The following is a 5,805-nucleotide window of genomic DNA, read 5'->3' as shown; positions in this document are numbered from 1 at the left end:
GTCCTTGCACAACACTGAACAACTCCCTCATCATCTCTTTCAGTTCGAGGATATCGGCGTTGAGAAGATCCATCAGCCTGGATTTGTTGACCCCTAGCAGGTTATCCGAACAGACAAGCTATGCGCACCGGTTGAATACTGAAACCTACAAAACAGCAAACGGGTTAGTATGACTCACACATGCAATGTTTTTCCGTACTAGGAATATTCAGTCCTCTTTTTTTTTGGTTTCATTGAGACAGATAAAATTTAATCAACAACATTTTGACATCTGGATGTCTCTCAACCGGGGTTTTTATTTAAAAATAATGGACCCTGAGTACGGACAGACATGAGTTGAATGTAGATGAATGCGAGATGATATGATGCAAATGCATGAATGCAGGCCCTTGTGCCACCAAGTCAACTGTAGACCCTCTGCTTTTCTGAATCAGTCAATCTGTGGGATCAAGTCACCATAAATCCAACTTGGGGGGGTTCCGAAATAAACGGAACCGGAGATTATATCACTTATCTTTACAGGAACAACCACTAAACGGGTGACAAACGGATCCTCTGAGCAAGTACTCTCAACTCAGCCCGGGGATCCGAAATAAACGGAACCCGCTGATAAACCATGGACAGAACTCTGGCGTCCCAGAAATAAATGCCCCATAATTCACAGTCACCATCAGTACCAAGAGTCCCCAACACATCACCAACCAATCAGCAACTGTACCTGTAATGATCAAACCCTCCCCACTCACGGGTGTTATCTAGGCCAGGGTAAAGTCGAAGAGAAACACAGCATAAATAACCTTTCGCATAATACCATCATATACACACCTGAAGTATGTAACGACGATATCCTACCAGGGTCTGAACTGCTCGTGATATCAATGTTCCGCTAAGTGGCGCCATACCACCCGCTTCCCATGAATCACTCTATTCCTAGGTTCCCTAGATTTCACTCATAGCCTGGGTATTGGGCCTTTTACCTCAAGTAACTCCCACCCCTCAAACAGAGAAACACAGACAGCACAGCAGATGAATATGAATGAAATGCAAACATTAATGCAAATAATAAATGCAAACAATAAATGCACATATATACAATGAATGCAATAAAAAACAGCACAAAGCAACCAAAACCCTAACCTAGAGAGCGCTAGGAGAGACTCGCTTAGGGAAGATGGACCAGCAAGAGGTCAACTTCTCTAATATCCCCAGCAGAGTCGCCAGCTGTCGCATCACGCGAAAAACCGGCGGGAAAACAAGAACAACAGAGCCGCCACCGTGCGTTATTTATCCCAAAAGAGGGAAAGGAAACGCTCGAAGTAAACCTGGGAAAGAACATGGTCTCGCGACCAAAGAGTATGGGTTCGGGAGTCGGTTATGCGAAGGGAAGGTATTAGCACCCCTACGCATCCGTAGTACTCTACGGGATCCACGCACAAAAGGAAGGAATATTGGTTGCTAAACACTGCTCACACTTACACACACTGGCTGAAAAGAGACAAGAGAGACTGACTGAAACTGACTCGGCAGGATGTCGCGTCCTGGGCCTACTTAGTCTATCAGGCATAGACATCAGAGTCGAAGTAGTTCGGACTGGGGAAAACACATGCTCGCTAGGATATCGCATCCTATGCATACGTATCTTCTCGGACGAGAGAAGAATCAGAGCATTCGTAACTCGGCTGACACGCACACAAACAAACAAAACACAGGCAAACGTGGAGCCCGACTGCCAATTACTGGACTTATGTCAGCATCCGAACCTAAACGCACGCAAAGAGGCAAACATGGAGCCCAAATGCCAATCACTGGACTTACATTGACATCCAAACCTAAACACACACACACTGGAACCCAAATGCCACTCGATGGACTTACATCGGCTTCCAAGCACACAACAACACAACAGGTTGATAGGGAGTCGGGGACTCGAGCCTATAACTGTCAAGCACACACTCAAAAGAAAAGAAAAGGCGCCCGGAGAGATCAGCTCAATCTCCTGCCTACATACTTCATCTGGTGTGAAGATCAGGGCGATGTAGTTCCCCTACGCAGGGATAAAGGACTAGCCTAACCAGATAACAGAGGGAGACACAACTAGGGAGACTACGACTCGAGCCTAGATGTTATCATGCAAATTTATCCCTAAGTTAAGGTTTCTAGCTAAACGGCACAAGGGCCAACCTATCCTAAGCATGGCTCACACAGGAAGCAAGCCACACACACTTAACTTGCACAGGAAGCAAGCCAAGCAAAACCTAACTTGCACAGGAAGCAAGTCTAAACTAATCCTAACTTGCACAGGAAGCAAGTCAAACAATCCTATCTTGCACAGGAAGCAAGTCAAACAATCCTATCTTGCACAAGAAGCAAGTCAAACAATCCTACAAGCACAGATAGCACACGCTATACACAAACAAGTGGCTCAAACAAGGGTTAGGTTTTAGTCAAGGGGTCATATCAACCTCAACAAACAAACCTCTGGAACTGGGTGAATGCGCTCTTAACCTTGCCATTGAGGGGCTAAGGTGAAGCAGATGAAAGGTGGGTGAAGATAAGACTTCACAGCTCTTATCCCTGGCCTGGGAGAGCTCAAGACAAGAATGTGTGGGTTCAGAAAGTGGGAACCCTTCTACACATTTAAAACTGACTCAACTGTACCATTGTACAAGATCTTGGGTTTGTATCTGTAATGCATCAACACAGTGGTGTGAGCAAAACAGATGACACACTGAATAGTGGGGGATAGATTGCATATCCCTACCTTCCACCAATTGCCTCTTCACTTAGGAGGACTTTGACTCTATGCAAGGACAAAAGTAAACAGTCACAAACATTGCCTCTTAAGGAGGACTTCAGACAGTTGCCTGGCCAAGTAACAGGCCAGGTCTTCCAGACTACATGAAGTTAGGAAGTTGTACCTCAATGCAAATTGCTTATACAAGCAAAGCAAAGCAAAAGTTCACAAGGAACTAAGCAACTAAAAGCACCTGAAACAGTCAAGCACAATTAGTATACAAGTCAAAGTTACATCAAAATGAAAATAGATATCAACCAGTCAACACAAGCAAGTGAATGTGCAAGGCACAAGGCTTAAGGCATGTGAGCCAAGCAACCTACAAAACAGACATGTTAGTCAATGATATCTAAGCAAGCTCAATCAGAAAGAATTGGTCTCATTGGCCATTTGGTGTTTAACCTGAAAACATAAGCTCAAAAGTGAGTACCAGGACCACTAGGGCAAGCCTAGGGTCAAAAGAGAATAAGAAAGTTAAAACAGCAAAGGGCAAGTATCCAAAATCATTTTCAAACAATCAAGAAACAAAACCAATTGGGTTCACACTCATATCAATCACTATCATCATTTCATGAACCAATTAGGTCGAAACATGGCATTTAGAAGCTCACAGAAGTCAACAGCAAGACTTAACTCAAAAGCAATCTTAAACATTCCCAAAAATCATCAAATAAATCATGATAAACCAAAACCCATAGCATGGTAAGCATGTCAAATTTCATCTCATTTGGACAAGTGGAATGCAGTCAATGAAAATCAGAAAGTCAAAGCAATTTTGAACATGCTCAAGGAAGTCAACCAAACATGCATCAACTTAGAAAAATCATAAGTCAGAGATGGTGTATGATAAATGAATGGGATCAAAACCATGGCAAAGATGAGGATGTCTAGTTATCTCATGTAAAATTTCATGTCCATCTAATGAAGTATGAGAATTTCACAAATGAAGTGGGAACATGTGTCACACAAAGTCAACAATTGACTAGGCAGGGGATAAAATCTCAAACAATTAGGAAAATAGTTCAAATAAATCCAAGAAAATTCACAAGTCAACTAGACATACAAGAGTAGGCTCATGCAAAATTTCAATCCATTTAGAGGTCAAGAAGCATGGTAATGAAAATCATGAAGTTGGACATCAATGGTGTGACACAAATTGTCACACCCTAATTCAAAAAATCATATCTCACAAACTACAAATGATAAATTCACAAACTCTACACCAAAATCACCATGAGTGTGTCTAGTTTAAGAACAAAAAATTTGGGAGCCATTGGATACATTCTCATCATTTCACAATTGATTTGGCAAAGTGTACAAAATTTGGTCACATGTCACAAACCCTAGCACCATTTAAAATTCGACCATGAAAAAATTCTGGAAAATATATGACAAAAAACTAGAGATCAAGATGGACACAACACAAAAAATCCCATTAAATTTGGATTAAAAATGAACAAGTTATGATTTTTGTAAGTTTGAGTGATTAAATGAAATAAAAATTGAAAATTAAATGGATTAATGGAATAAATAAAGAAACAATGGGGGGGGTCAACGCCCCGGTCAACGCGCCCAGTAGCAGCGCTCCTTTTTAAATATATATTTTAGAAGGCATTTAATAATTGAATTGGCATCGCGCCCCAGTGGTAAAACACTTGGTATTTGAAGCAGGGGTCTGGGGTTTGAATCCCCCTCGCCCCAGGCCTTTTGGAATTTAATTTAGAAACAAGGCAAGGCAATTGCTACAATGCAGTAGCAGCAGCATCATACAGTAGCAGAAAAAAAATGAATTGAAATTTTTTTTTTGTTCCAAATCCAAGAATAAACATATCAATGTGTACATCTAAGCATATACATCAATAATCTAAAATTATTTTTCATCAATTTAGTTCAAAACGGAAGAAACAAACAAAAACAACTTTGACCATCAAACTTAAAATCCACTTTTCTCTCTTGATACCTAACCATTTGTCTCGATTCAAAGCCCATCATGTTTATGGTGAAGAGATCTATAAAATGTATTACATGATTTTGGAAAAGGTTGAGGTCGAAAACTCACCTAATTTGTGGGACAGTCGTGATGTAGCTGTTGTTTTGTTACAATTAGCCAAAACAGTTGCTCAGCAAGTGTCCAGGAGGTGAATGGTGGAGTTGGCTTGGTTCATGGATGCTGGAAAATGCTCAAACCATGGACTGTCATGGATGATATTTGAAAAGAGCAGTCCGACAACAGCCCTCCCGGTTGGAGAATGGCAGCTGAAATGCACTTATAAAGATGCTTGAATGGTGTAGCAATACTAACCAGGTCGTGGCCTTTGAGGTTTTTGGAAGAGCTTGGAAAAATGCAGGCAAGATAATGTTTTTTGAGAGAGTGAAGTTCTGTGTTTTTCAGCTGCTAATAAGGTTTACCAAGACAGAAAATGATGGAAAATATTGTATTGATCAAGGCCAGGTTTTGTTCCTTTTGGAAGTTTTTTGACTGCTTTTGGAAAATGGCCAAAATGTGGTTTTGAGCATGAGTGAATTTCTGTTGTGTATGGTTGCCTCTAGTGTGTGCCATGGACAGAAAAAATGATCATAAATCTTCTGTTGAGAGGTACAAGGCATGGCTCATGAAGGTATGGATAGGTATGGTTGCAAAGTGTACTTTTTCTCCAAAATCAAGCAAGCAAGCATGGCCTTTTTTTACTGGTTTTTTAGGCTGCAAATGAGGCTCTAAATGACAGAGAATGGCCTCTAAAAACTCTGTTTTGATGAGTACAAGGCATGGCTAAAATGCAAGTATGGATGGCATGGTGTAATTGTACTTTTATCCAAATTTCAAGCAAGTTGAAGAATGGCTTCATGTACTGCATAATTGAGCTTGCAAACACACTTAAAATGATATTTATGAGCTGTCCCAATTGGCCAAATGTTGAAAAAATGTTTAAATCAAAAAGTCAACTCTTGGTCAAACTTTCATTTAAATGAAAAAGGTCAAAATATGCCATTTTGATTGGTGAAGTTTTGGC

The sequence above is a fragment of the Lathyrus oleraceus genome, chromosome 6, assembly GCF_024323335.1.
Source record: "Lathyrus oleraceus cultivar Zhongwan6 chromosome 6, CAAS_Psat_ZW6_1.0, whole genome shotgun sequence".
In the NCBI taxonomy this organism is placed as follows: domain Eukaryota; kingdom Viridiplantae; phylum Streptophyta; class Magnoliopsida; order Fabales; family Fabaceae; genus Lathyrus; species Lathyrus oleraceus.
The sequence above is the reverse complement of the archived record's forward strand: the minus strand, read 5'-3'. Positions refer to the sequence as shown.